Below are 15,438 nucleotides of genomic sequence, written 5' to 3' on the forward strand. Positions count from 1 at the left end.
ATATAAGAGTTTCTATAGATACCATGGATTGCAAAAGTACAAATAAATGGCTACAAGAGAAAATCAAACTCAAACAATCCCTAGGAGCAAAAATGATTAAATTGAAGCTATCATATTTTGGGAGATAACATTAGACACATTAGAAAAGATGACATTGCTTGGTAAAGTGGAAGGCAGTAGGAAAAGAGGAAGACTACATAGTTCAGTTCAGTTAGGTGATCTCTCGTTGTCCGAGTATGATGGCCCTCCAAGTGTTGTGTCTTAGTGGTGAGTCCATAGGTGACTGTGGAGCCCTATTCTTGACCCGCATGTTCTCTCGAAGTGAGGACATTGGTTTCCAGGTGGAAGGCAGTCCCGGTCAGGGTTGGCTTGACGAGCCTTCCTCTTGGCACATTTCTCCCTTTCGGTCTCCATTCATAACTTGTGGTTTGACTCAGCCAATTCGCAAGCCTTTATCAAGGCAGCTAATAACAGGATGTCTTGGAGGACTCCCATTCATAGAGAGATCCCCAATTGACTTCACCTCATCATAAGGTAAAGCCAATTTGACAGCAATGGACAAGAACATGGGATGTGGTGGAAGTGGGTCATTGGATGTGAAGATCACAGAAACCCACATTTGGAAATAAATAGAGGGTGAAAGTTGAAATACGGTGAAACTAATAGGGATGTCAGTGCTAGGTAATGAGTCTTTTTTGAATCACAGCATCACACAATACTCCAGTCATTCCAATCACTATAAAGACCTGTTCCTAAGCCATTCATTCCATGCATCTGTGGAAGAAGACTTAGGGTGCATCTGCACTGTGGAATTAATGCAGTTTGACTGCCATGGCTCAATACTATGGAATCATGAGAGTTCGAGTTTGGTGAGACACCAGCACTATTTGGCAGAGAAGTCTAAAGACTGTGGGTGCCATAAGACAGAAACAACTTGAAGGCACACAAGTAGTAAGAGAAAGAAACAGAAAAGAAGTCACAAAACTCCGTTCCTGAGACCAAGGTTTGTACATAACCGCAAGCTCCAAAGTGTCTAACATGACTACCTGAAAACTTCTATTGCCATTATCTACTGCTGATTTATCATCAGTCTATGAATGATAAGGATTCAAAATCCAACAATTATATCTATAATTTCTGCAACCTGGTCTAGGAGCTGAATGAAAAGACAGAATTCTTTCATTCCACCAGGAATATCCTGTAAAATAGATGTAATTAAAGTATGACATCTCCCTTGGTAATGTTGCCTGGTAATGTTGTTCTAAGTTGTATGTTATGGCAACCTCATACATTTCATAGGGCTTTCTTAATAAGAATGACGTGTGTGTAGTGTATGTGCTTTCAAGCTGCTTGTTGACTTGTGATGACTCTATGAATTTAATATAGCTTTCTTGGGCAAGAGATACCCAGAGGCGATTTGGGCAATTCCTTCCTCTCAAATATAGCCTCCAAGCTCTTGCTGTCCCTAAGTGGTATCCCATCCAATACTATTCAGGGCTGACACTTAGCTTCCATGATCAGATGGGGCCTGGTGTATTTAAGCTGACAATGACAGCTGTATAAATATATCAAACTTTTTAGGATGATATGTATGTCTACGAATATGATTTCATCATATATTTCATAGGAATTTCTTAGCCAAGGAACACCCAGAAGTGGTTTTGCCAGTTCCTTTCTTTCCGATATAGCCTTCAGTATTCCTTGGTGGTCAAATTTTTGTACAGTGGCAATTATTTCACATGCCAGTAAGGTAATGCTCAAGATCCTTCAAGGTAGATCCAGTAATACATGGAGTTAGAAAACTCAGAATTGCAAATATCCGCTGGCTAATGAAGGAAGGCAGTGAGTTTCAGAAAAACATCTATTTTTGTTTTATTGATTGTTGTAAAGTCTTTGATTGTGTGGATCATAATTAATTGTGGCAAGTTCTTGGTATTATGGGGATCCCAAGTCACCTTGTTTGTCTCCTGAGGAATCTGTATAACAACCAAGTAGCAACAGTAAGACCAGACCACAGAACAACAGACTGGTTCAAGATTGGGAAAGGCATACAGCAGAGTTGTATACTTTCATCCAAGCTATTCAACTTGTATGCAGAATTCATCATGCGACATGCAGGGTTTGACCAATCCAAAGCTGAAGTTAAAATTTCTGGAAGAAACACTAACAACCTTAGATATGCAGATGATACTACTTCTATGGCCGAAAGCGAGGAGGAGCTGAGGAGCCTTCTAATCAAGGTGAAAGAAGAAAATATAAAAAGCTGGGTTGCAGTTAAACATAAAAAACGAAGATTATGACAATCAGACTGATTGATAAGTGGCAAATAGAGGGAGAAAACGTGGAGGCAGTGGCAGGCTTTGTATTTCTAGACACAAAGATTACTGCAGAAGCAGACTGCAGCCAGGAAATCAGAAGACATTTATTTCTTGGGAGGAGAGCAATGACCAATCTCGATAAAATATGAAGAGTAGAGACATCACACTAGTCAAAGCAATGGGATTCCCTGTAGTCACCTATGGATGTGAGAGCTGGACCATAAGCAAAGCTGAGAGAAGGAAGATAAGACATTGCTGAAATGTGGTGTTGGAGGACAATTCTGAGAGTGCCTTGGACCCCAAGAAGATCAAGCCAGTCCATACTCCAGGAAATAATGCCTGACTGTTCACTGGAAGAAAGGATATTAGAGGCAAAGATGAAGTACTTTGGCCACATAATGAGTAGACAGGAAAGCTTGGAGAAGACCATGATACTGGGGAAAGTGGAAGGAAAAAGGAAGAGGGGCCAACCAAGGGGAAGAGGGATGGATGTTATCCTTGAAGTGACTGGCTTGACCTTGAAAGAACTGAGGGTGGTGACGGCTGAGAGGGAGCTCTAGTGTGGGCTTGTCCATGAGGTCACGAAGAGTCGGAAGCCAACAATGTTTTGTCGAAGGCTTTCATGGCTGGAATGGCTGGGTTGTGAGTTTTCTGGACTGTATGGCCATGTTCTAGAAGCATACTCTCCTGACATTTTGCCTGCATCTATGGCAGGCATCATCCGAGGTTGTGAGGTCTGTTGGAAACTAGGAAAATGGGGTTTATATATCTGTGGAATGTTTAGGGTGGGAGAAAGAACTTTTGTCTATTTGAGGTAGGTGTGAATGTTTCAATTGGCCACCCTAATTAGCATTTAATGGCCTAGAAGTTTCAAGGTCTTGCTTCCTACTGCCTGGGGGAATTCTTTGTTGGGAGGTGATTAGCTGGCCCTGATTATTTCTTGTCTAGAAGTCGCATTTTTGAGTGTTGTTCTTTATTTACTATGATTTTAGAGTTTTTTAATACTCTAAACAACAATAAACAACAAATTCCTTGGTGCTCTCCCACCCAAATCCCAATCAGGGCCAACAGTGATTAGCTTCCAAGATCAGATGAGAAAGATATAAATATGGCAGCTGTATAGATAGAAAGAACTTTTAGGATAATGCATGTGTGTGTCTGTCTGATTTCAAGCTGAAAGGAGAAAGAGTGAAAAGAAGATGAGAAACACAGCTGTATAAAATCCAGATTATCTGCTTTGAACTGGATTATATGGCAGTCATATAATCCACTTCAAAGCAGATGTAGATTATCCGCCTTGAGATTCTGGATTATATGACAGTATATGTGTGTGTGTGTCTGAATCTGATTTCAAGCTGAAAGGAGGAGAAAAAGGGAAAAGAGGATGGGAAAGGTCCCTTCAACACAGCTGTAGAAAATCCAGTTTATCTGCTTTGAACTGGATTATATGGCAGTATAGACTCATATAATCCACTTCAAAGCAGATAATGTGGATTATCTACCTTGATATTCTGGATCATACGGCAGTGTAGACTCATATAACCATTTTAAAGCAGATAATGTGATTTATCTACCTCGATATTCTGGATCATACGGCAGTGTAGACTCATATAATCCACTTCAAAGCAGATAATGTGGATTATCTACCTTGATATTCTGGATTACAGGGCAGTGTAGAGTCATATAATCCACTTCAAAGCAGATAATGTGGATTATCTACCTTGATATTCTGGATCACTGGGCAGTGTAGACTCATATAATCCACTTCAAAGCAGATAATGTGGATTATCTACCTTGATATTCTGTATCACAGGGCAGTGTAGACTCATATAATCCATTTCAAAGCAGATAATGTGGATTATCTACCTTGATATTCTGTATCACAGGGCAGTGTAGACTCATATAATCCACTTCAAAGCAGATAATATGGACTCAGATAACCCCAGTTCAAAGCAAATATTGTGGGATTTTCTGCCTTGATATTCTGGATTATATGGCAGTGTAGAAGGGTCCAGAGAGAAAGAGGGAGGACCCTTCCTCACAGCCCTTTATCCCTGAATATCAAGGCAGAAAATCCCACAATATCTGCTTTGAACTGGGTTATCTGAGTCCACACTCAGATAATGTGGGATTTCCTGCTTTGATATTCTGGAATATAGGATTAAGGGTTCAAAGAGAAGGAGGAAGAGGAGAAAGGAGATGGGGGAGGCCTCGGGCTTTCCTAGGGTCCCTTCCCCGCCTCCCCTCCCCTGGTCCGGCTTGGACGCCCGGTTAAGAGCCGAGGAAAAGGAGGCGGCGAGGCGAGGGAGGGAAGCCCTCTCTCCCTCTCCCTCTCTCTCCGGCCCAGTTCTGACGAGGCAAGGAGAAAGGGCTCCTCCTCCTCGTTTGGGAGAGCGTCCCGGCCTCTGAAGAAAGAAAAGGGCCGTGACGTGGAGCAGAGGGAGGCTGGGCTGGACCCCGGGCGGCGGCGGAGAGGAGGGGACGGAGAGGAGGCAGCAGAAGGAAGGAAGGAAGGAAAGGAGGAAGGAACGAAGGGCCCTTCGCCTGGCTGGCTGGCAGGGATGGAAGGTGAGAAAGGGAGACAGAGAGGAAGGAAGGGCCGGGCGGGGGAAACAACATGGAGGGAAGGCGAGCAGGCTCGCCCCCTTCCCTTCAGGAGCTGGGGAAAGGCCTCCAAATCCTATAATTATTCCCCCTTTACACTGCCATCATTTCTGTTTCAATCCCTCACTTCATAAAGCCCCTCATATTCCTGCCAGGGGGTTGTTTGTTGTTGTTCTTGTTGTTGTTGTTGTTGTTGTTGTTATTCTCCCTCTCTTTCATGAACCCTCTCATATTCCTGTCAGGAGCTTGTTGTTGTTCTCCCCCCTCAAGTTTGTGAATCCCCCCCCTCATATTCCTGTCAGGGGAAATAATAATAATAATGATACAAACAATACTAATGATAATTACTATTATTCTCCTGCCTCTACTTTCCTGGACCCCTCATATTCCTGTCAGGGGATATGATGATGATGATGATGATGATGATGATGATGATGATAATAATGATACTAACAATAGTAATAATTATTACTATTATTTTCCTGCCACTACTTTCCTGGACCCCTCAAATTCCTGTCAGGGAATATAATAATAATATAATAATAATACAAACAATACTTATTATTATTATTATTATTATTATTATTATTCTCCTGCCTCTACCTTCCTGGACCCCTCATATTCCTGACAGGGGATATAATAATAATAATATAATAATACAAACAATACTAATAATTAGTATTATTATTCTCCTGCCACTACTTTCCTGGACCCCTCATTTTCTTGTCAGGGGATATGATGATAGTAATAATAATAATAATAACTATTATTCTCCAGCCTCTACTTTCCTGGACCCCTCATATTCCTATCAGGGGATATGATGATGATGATGATGATGATGATGATAAATATTACTATTATTCTCCTGCCTCTACTTTCCTGGACCCCTCATATTTCTATCAGGGGATATAATAATAATAATAATAATAATAATAATAATAACTATTATTCTCCTGCCTCTACTTTCCTGGACCCCTCATATTCCTGTCAGGGGATATAATAATAATAATAATAATAATAATAATAATAATAACTATTATTCTCCTGCCTCTATTTTCCTGGACCCCTCATATTCCTGTCAGGGGATATAATAATAATAATAATAATAATAATTATTATTATTATTATTATTATTATTCTCCTGCCTCTACTTTCCTGGACCCCTCATATTCCTGTCAGGGGATATAATAATAATAATAATAATAATAATAATAATAATAATAACAACTATTATTCTCCTGCCTCTACTTTTCTGGGCCCCTCATATTCCTGTCAGGGGATATGATTATGATGATGATGATGATGATGATGATGATACAAACAATAATTATTATTACTATTATTATTATTACTATTATTATTCTCCTGCTTCTACTTTCCTGGACCCCTCATATTCTTTGTCAGGGGATATGATAATAATAATAATGATGATACAAACAAGACTAATAATAATTACTATTATTCTCCTGCCGCTACTTTCCTGGACCCCTCATATTCCTTTCAGGGGAAATAATAATAATAATAATAATAATAATGATGATGATGATAATACAAACAATACTAATAATAATTACTATTATTCTCCTGCTGCTACTTTCCTGGACCCCTCATATTCCTGTCAGGGGAAATAATAATAATAATAATAATAATAATACAAACAATACTAATAATAATTACTATTGTTCTCCTGCCGCTACTTTCCTGGACCCCTCATATTCCTGTCAGGGGAAATAATAATAAAATAATAATAATAATAATAATGCAAACAATACTAATAATAATTACTATTTTCCTGCCTCTATTTATCCCCTCGTATTCCTGTCAGGGGATATAATGATAATGATAATAATAATAATAATAATACAAACAAGACTAATAATAATTACTATTATTCTCCTGCCGCTACTTTCCTGGACCCCTCATATTCCTTTCAGGGGAAATAATAATAATAATAATAATAATAATAATAATAATGATGATGATAATACAAACAATACTAATAATAATTACTATTATTCTCCTGCTGCTACTTTCCTGGACCCCTCATATTCCTGTCAGGGGAAATAATAATAATAATAATAATACAAACAATACTAATAATAATTACTATTGTTCTCCTGCCGCTACTTTCCTGGACCCCTCATATTCCTGTCAGGGGAAATAATAATAAAATAATAATAATAATAATAATGCAAACAATACTAATAATAATTACTATTTTCCTGCCTCTATTTATCCCCTCGTATTCCTGTCAGGGGATATAATGATAATGATAATAATAATAATAATACAAACAATACTAATAATAATTACTATTATTCTCCTGCCTCTACTTTTCTGGGCCCCTCATATTCCTGTCAGGGGATATGATTATGATGATGATGATGATGATGATGATGATGATACAAACAATAATTATTATTACTATTATTATTATTACTATTATTATTCTCCTGCTTCTACTTTCCTGGACCCCTCATATTCTTGTCAGGGGATATGATAATAATAATAATGATGATACAAACAAGACTAATAATAATTACTATTATTCTCCTGCCGCTACTTTCCTGGACCCCTCATATTCCTTTCAGGGGAAATAATAATAATAATAATAATGATGATGATGATAATACAAACAATACTAATAATAATTACTATTATTCTCCTGCTGCTACTTTCCTGGACCCCTCATATTCCTGTCAGGGGAAATAATAATAATAATAATAATACAAACAATACTAATAATAATTACTATTGTTCTCCTGCCGCTACTTTCCTGGACCCCTCATATTCCTGTCAGGGGAAATAATAATAAAATAATAATAATAATAATAATAATGCAAACAATACTAATAATAATTACTATTTTCCTGCCTCTATTTATCCCCTCGTATTCCTGTCAGGGGATATAATGATAATGATAATAATAATAATAATACAAACAATACTAATAATAATTACTATTATTCTCCTGCCTCTACTTTCCTGGACCCCTCATATTCCTGTCAGGGGAAATAATATAATATTATTATTAATAATAATAATAATGCAAACAATACTACTAATAATTATTATTATTCTCCTGCCGCTACTTTCCTGGACCCCTCATATTCCTGTCAGGGGAAATAATATAATATTATTATTAATAATAATAATAATGCAAACAATACTACTAATAATTATTATTATTCTCCTGCCGCTACTTTCCTGGACCCCTCATATTCCTGTCAGGGGATATGATGATGATGATGATGATGACAATACTAATAATTATTATTATTATTTTCCTGCCGCTACTTTCCTGTACCCCTCATATTCCTGTCATGGGATATAATAATAATAATACAAACAATACTAATAATTATTACTATTATTCCCCTGCCTCTACTTTCCTAGACCCCTCATATTCCTGTCAGGAGATATAATAGTACAAACAATACTAATAATAATAATTACTATTATCCTCCTCCTCCTATTTTCTTAGCCTCTTCATATTCCTGTCAGGATATTATTATTGCTGTTTTTATTTTTATTTTTATTCTCCTCCCTCCTCAACTTTCCTGGCCCCTTCATATTTCTGATAGGGGATATAATAAACAAATAAATAAATGTATAAATATTATTCTCCAGCCTCTATTTTCTTGGTCTCTTCATATTCCTGCCAGGGGATAACAACAACAACAGCAGCAGCTATTATTATTCTCCCACCTTTACTTTCTTAGCCTCCTCATATTTCTGGGCTGCCTCATATTCTGCCGGGGTAATAATAACAACAACAACCACCACCCAACAGGAATATGAGGAGGCCAAGAAAATAGAGGCAGGAGAATAATTGTTGTTGTTGTTGTTGTTGTTGTTATCCCACTTCTACTTTCTTAGCTTTCTCATATTCCTGTCAGGATGTTGTTGCTGCTGCTGTTGTAATTATTATTATTATTATTCTCCCACCTCTACTTTCTTAGCCCCCTCATATTCCTGTCAGAGGATATTATTATTATTATTATTATTATTATTATTCCCCCTCCCTTACTTCATGGACTGCCTCATATTCCTGTCAGCGAATATTGTTGTTCTTGTTTTCGTTTTAATTACTACAGTTTTATATGTTGTGGAGTGATTTTAACATTTAAAAAAAACTCTATTGTGATTAATTCTATTTCAATGTTTATATGTTATAGGATTCAAATCGTAATTTGTAGGGTTTTAGAGTTATGAGTCTCCTTGAATTTCCTTTAAGAGAAGAAAATGGGATGGTAACAATCACCATACCCCCCCCCCCCCCTTTTAATATTCCTGCCAGGAGACTATGATATTATTGTTGTTGTTACAGTTTTAATAGTATTTGTTTGAACTATTTTGTGTTGAATTCTTTTTTAATGTTTATATATTTTAGGTTTTAAATTGTAATTTGTTCTGTGAGCCACTTTGAGTTTTATTTAAGAGAAGAAAGTGGGATATAAATAGTAATAATCAGATTCCTACTTAGGGAAGAATAGGAATTTCTTTTACAGAGTAGGAAATGCTCTCCACCCCTTCCTAGTTGTAAAACTACTTTGTTTCAGTAATTGATTGATCAATTAGCTTTTCCTTGTCATTTAATTACTTTATTTGATAGCATGTTTATTTCTCAGCACCACCCATCCTGTGTTGTAATAGTATGGGATTCTAAAATATATATAATTCAAATATAATGTATTGTCAAAGGCTTTCATGGCCAGAATTACTGGTTTGTTGTGAGTTTTCTGGGCTGTACGGCCATGTTCCATACATGGGGGTGGTGACGGCCAACAGGGAGCTCTGGCGTGGGCTGGTCCATGAGGTCACGAAGAGTCGGAAACGACTGAACGAATGAACAACAACAACATGGCCATGTTCCAGAAGCATTCTCTACTGACGTTTCGCCTGCATCTATGGCAGGCATCCTCAGAGGTTGTGAGGTCCACACAACCTGTGAGGATGCCTGCCATAGATGCAGGGGAAACATCAGGAGAGAATGCTTCTGGAACATGGCCATACAGCCTGGAAAACTCACAACAAATCAAATATAATGCTTTGGGAGTAAACCCAACTATTAGGACTTCCTTATGAATATGGGTCAATCTGGCCTGTTGTGGGGTGTATCTCCATTATAGAATTAATACAGTTTGGTACTACTTTAAGTGTCATAGCTCAATTGTCTAGTGTCCTAGGAATTGTAGTTTTACATGGTCGTTTGGCTTCTTTTCCCAATAATACTGGTGCCTCACTCAACTACAACTCCCAGCATTTTACAGCATAAACACATCACAGTTCAAGTGGGGTCAAACCGCATTAATTCTACAGTGTAGATGCACCCATGTTCTCACAACGATTGTATGAAGTAAGTCACAAGTTAATTTTGCCTCATTCAGTATGGGTACCAAAGTGTAATATGCATACAGTGTAAAATACATACAGGCTGTAATATAGTAAAAGATTGAGCTCCCTAGGTGTAAGACATACTTCTAGATTTGGGTTGGGGAGAGTGCAACTTAAATCTCCTCTCAGCCACGAAATTTACTGAGTGACCTTGACTTTGCCTTTTACAATAGCCTGCTTCATAGGGTTGTTGTGAAGGTAGGGAAAAGGGATGTGTATGTCAGCCAAGCTCCTTGGAGGAAGCAGGATAAATGTGTGTTCTTTTTTTTCTGTTTATATAGTATGTGTTTATCTAGCGTATGTGTCCGTTCTATTTATATATGTGTTCAGGGCTTAGTATTGTACTGGAGCACAGATAGTAAAATGTGAGTCAGCTCTATAATGTTCACCCAGCAAGCTCATAAATAAGGAAGAATTTTGATCAGGTTTTTCCAGGTCCGATATCCAATGTTCATTTCTCGGCAGTACTGTATTGCAACTTCCAAAATTAAGCCTGATGACCTACTGCTAGAAGTACAAATTTACAGAATGATTTAGGGAATAGATTGTGTCCCTGTAGTCCCTTGCAAGCAGCAAAACAAAGTAGTTAGTGGGTTTTTTCACTTTACCAAACAGACCCTGCAGCTCAATACTTGTCAATATATATTTATTCAGAAGTAAGGCCCACTGATTTTAATGAGACTTGGGATACATTCTGTAGTATTGAATTCTTGCAGTTTGACACCACTTTAACGGCTGTGACTCGATGCTATTGAGTCATGGGAACTTTTGTAACAAAAAGGATCAGTGCTTCACCCAACTACAACTTCTATGATTCCATAGCATAAAGCCATGACAGTTAAAGTTAAATTGCATTAATTCTACAGCATTGATGCACTGTAGTGTATGCAGGATTGTGGCTTTAATTAGTATCCAGTTTAAAAGAGAATGTGCTAGACAAGCTTTTAGTTCACTTACTACTTGTATTTTATAAAGTGTTATTCGGAAAGAAAACCGTGTGTTATTTTGAAATGTAACATATTATTAGTTAAAACGGTAGTAAGTACATGTGCCATTGATTTGACAGCAAATCTCAATGAAAGTACCGTACGTGGGCACTGTTGTAAAACAGGCACTTGCTATCCACATTTCAGTTGAATATTTTATTATGTTTTCACTTTTGCAAAATGTTATTTGCTTTTTTGAATAATAATGAATAATTTCATCTTTCAAACTTTTGGTATCCAAAGAGTTTGAAAGAGAGAGATGTGAGGTACTATATCTGTCTTTTTTTAATGGACAAAATGGTGTGTTTTTTAAAAAGGTTTTACATAGAGCAGTTTTTATTTTCCTTTTTTAATGCAATTGTTGAGACTTGATTTGAGCTGTAATTTCTTTCTCAGCAATCAATTGTCCTTATCATATTAATAATCATAATAATAATACCCTGTATTCATATTCTGCCCTTCTCCCCTATGGGACTCAGAGCCGATTTACAGAAGACATAGGCAAACATTCAATGCCTTACAATCAATGAGACACAAACATAGGCAAAGGCTAAGGCTTCTCCTTTCATTTCCGGCTTCTGAAGGCAGTGCTCATCTCTGGCTCTGGGGGAGGTGCTTTTTCTCCATTTTCAAGGCAGGGAGCCTGTGTTGTCACCTCCTTGTTGTGTGGTTGGCGAGATTATTTGGAGCATCTTTTTTGCCTTTTCCTGCCGGAGTGGTATCTATTTATCTACTCACATTTGCATGTTTTCAAACTGATAGGTTGGCAGGAACTAGGACTAACAGCAGGAACTTACCCTGTCATGTGGATTCGAACTGCCAACCTTCAGGTCAGCAGTTCAGCAGCACAAGAGTTTAACCCATTGCACCATGGCAGCCCCTTTCAAATTAAAGAGTTTGTTTGATAGGTGGAAAGTAGTTTGCGTCTTCTGTAAGTCCATTGTATATAATGTATTTTGTTAATTAGTTACTCAACATTATTACATAGTGTCCTAATTTTAAACACTTTTATACAGTAAAACATTGTGTTTCCTGAAATATATTTGTACATTTTAACAGAGAAAAATATTATTTGTCCCAGGGTTGTTGTCAGTCAGGGCCCTTCCAGACATGCCCTGTATCCCAGGATCTGATCCCAGGTTTTCTGCTTTAAACTGGATTTTATGATTTCACACTGCCAGATAATCTGGGATAAACAGAAAACCTGGGATCAGATCCTGGAATATAGGGCCTATCTGGAAGAGCCCTCAGAAGTGTGTGTATTAGAAAACGAATGACTAAAAATCAGTTGGTAAAAGGTCAAAGTTGTGTTTATTTCCATTGGGACTAAGAATTCTTCTGATAAATTCACCAAATCTAGTAACTATTTAATTTAATTTTCTATATACTCACGATACCTGGCCTGAATACAGAGGGAAGGCATCCAAACTTAAAGTGGGTTATTACAAAAACCAAACTGATTTAAACATCTGTCGTAGTAGTTTGGTGATTCATTGCAATCACTAGCAGATGGCAGAAAATCTAAAAAGGCAATCAACTTTGGGCTTGTCTGTAGACATGTGCTACTTACTTTAAAAGCCCTGTGGCACATATTTTCTCCTTCTCAACTGGGGACAACTGCTTTATAAAAATGCTGTGCTGGACTATACAAGCTTATCATTATTTCACATACCTCATGAAGTTAGTTAAATGGAAGGCTGCACAAACACAACAAGGACCAAGTACCGAAAACACAATAACCCCAAATAAAAAGCTCAGGGGAGGATGTCAGGGGCTCACATGTCTTTACACTAATGCACAGAGCATGGGAAATAAGACGAACTCCAGCTTTTAACACAACCCCACAAATATGATGTCATAGGCATTACTGAAACCTGGTGGGATGACTCCTATTGCTGGAATGTAGACATCGAGGGCTATAACTTCTTTCACAGAAACCAAACAAAAGGGAAAGGAGGTGGAGTAGCCTTATATGTCAAAAACTGTTACACTGCAGAAGAGATGCAAGACAGCAATCCGGGAAACCAGCTTGAAAGCATCTGGATAAGAATCAAGGGAACTGGGACTCAAAAAGATCTCATTGTAGGCATCTACTACAGACCTCCAAGCCAGGAGGAAGAATTTGATGAAGTCTTCTGCCAACAGTTGATCAAACAAGCACAAAGAAGAGATGTAGTGGTCATCTGATATTCTGATATTTGCTGGAAAATAAACTCGGCCAAGAGTACAAAGTCCAACAGATTCCTCGCTTGCCTTGCAGACATTTTCATGGTCCAGAAGGTAGAAGAGGCAACAAGGGGGCCAGCTAACAAATGCCGAGGACCTGATTGATGCGGTTGAAGTGGTCGGATCCTTAGGGGCAAGTGACCATATGCTCCTGCAATTTGAGGTACAAATTAAGGCCGAAACTAAGACAAGTCAAACCCACATTTTGGACTTTAGGAGAGCTGATTTCCAAAAAATGAAGGAAACACTGAGCAGCATTCCGTGGACACAGATACTAAAAGACAAGGGAGTTACGGATGGATGGGAGTTTTTCAAGAGTGAAATACTCAAGGCGCAAGTGCAAAGAAGCCAGAATGGATGTCCAAAGAACTTCTAACTGTACTAAGACTCAAAAGAGACATGCACAAGAAGTGGAAAAAGGGAGAAATCACCAAAGAAGAATTCAAAAAAATAGCCAACTCCTGTAGGGAAAAGGTCTGCAATGCTAAAGCATAAAATGAGCTCAGGCTTGCCATGGACATTAAAAACAATAAAAAGGGCTTCTTTTCTTAGGTCAGTAGACAAAGGAAGAACAAGGCGATAGGGCCTCTTCGAGGAGAAGATGGGGCAATGCTGACAGGGGATAGGAAAAAGGCAGAACTACTTAATACCTTCTTTGTCTCAGTCTTCTCACAAAAAGAAAGTCATCTTCAACCTCAGCAAAATGGAATGGATGAGGGATTAGAGGATATCCAACCCCAATTTGGGAAACAAGTCATCCAGGAATACCTGGCCGCTCTAAATGAGTTGAAGTCCCCTGGGCCAGATCAACTATACCCAAGAGTATTGAAGGAACTAGCGGAAGTCATCTCGGAACCATTGGCAATCATCTTTGAGAGTTCTTGGAGAACAGGAGAAGTTCCAGCAGATTGGAGGAGCTGCTGAACAGCTCTCACAGTCAGGAAGTTCTTCCTAATGTTCAGATGGAATCTCCTTTCTTGTAGTTTGAAACCATTGTTCCGCCTCCTAGTCTCCAGGGCAGCAGAAAACAAGCTTGCTCCCTCCACCCTATGACTTCCTCCCATCTCATTTCCAGGTTAAGGGGCTGAACATGTTTCCCCCCTTAATGGTATTTAACATCTTCATAAAACCTCTGAAAGAGATCTTCCAGAGTGGTTAATGCTGTGCCATCAATATGCAGATGACACCTAAGGACTACTTTCATTCTAAGACAAGGGGGCTTACTCCTAGTCCTAAACCAGCACCTGTCATCAGTAATGGCCTGAATGAGGACAGACAAGTTGAAATTGAATTCCGTGGACACAGATACTAAAAGACAACGGGGTTACGGATGGGTGAGACAGAAGTACTCCTCGTTAGTTAGACAGCAGATCTGAGAATACAGATTCAGTCTGTGCTGTATGGGATTACACTCTCCCTGGAGACACAGATTACACAATTTGAGCATTTATTTTTTGTATAGTCTGAGAAAAAATAGGGTACAAACAACAACAACAACAACAACAACGATAAAACTGTTGCAAGTCAATAAGTGACTATATTGGGCCAGATGGACCGGTCATCTGCCTTCTGTTAAATGTGTTTTTATGTAATCTTTCCTGTACTCCATTTGCAGAAAAGATACTTTTAAAATGTACTCCTAATCTTAATATTTTCTGAGAAGTCCTATCTGTTTGATGTCCATGTAGGTATTGTAGTTCTATGTAACAATGGACTCTTTCTACACTGACTCTGAAAAAAATCCCTATTTATTCCATAGCATCCTAGCTTAGTGAAGAAAAAAAACAATTCACCGTTACAGCAGACTATGTGAATATTTAAAAATATGTGGTGTGATATACAGCAAACTTAATCTATTTGATCATTTCAATGAACTGTCTCATATGTTCTGAAAATAAAATTTGTGT

General features: G+C 38.1%; 1 protein-coding gene across 1 annotated transcript in view; it reads left to right on the plus strand.

Annotated features, from left to right (window-relative positions):
- Positions 1 to 4,576: 4,576 nt before the first annotated feature.
- The window catches only part of ZC3H12C (zinc finger CCCH-type containing 12C), a 50,108-nt gene continuing 39,246 nt past the window's right edge, over positions 4,577 to 15,438 (plus strand). Inside the window, exon 1 of the mRNA XM_067466558.1 lies at positions 4,577 to 4,886. The gene's annotated coding sequence lies outside the window, so the exon portion shown is untranslated. The remainder of the gene's footprint in view (positions 4,887 to 15,438) is intronic.

The sequence above is a fragment of the Anolis sagrei genome, chromosome 3 (genome assembly GCF_037176765.1).
Source record: "Anolis sagrei isolate rAnoSag1 chromosome 3, rAnoSag1.mat, whole genome shotgun sequence".
In the NCBI taxonomy this organism is placed as follows: Eukaryota; Metazoa; Chordata; class Lepidosauria; order Squamata; family Dactyloidae; genus Anolis; species Anolis sagrei.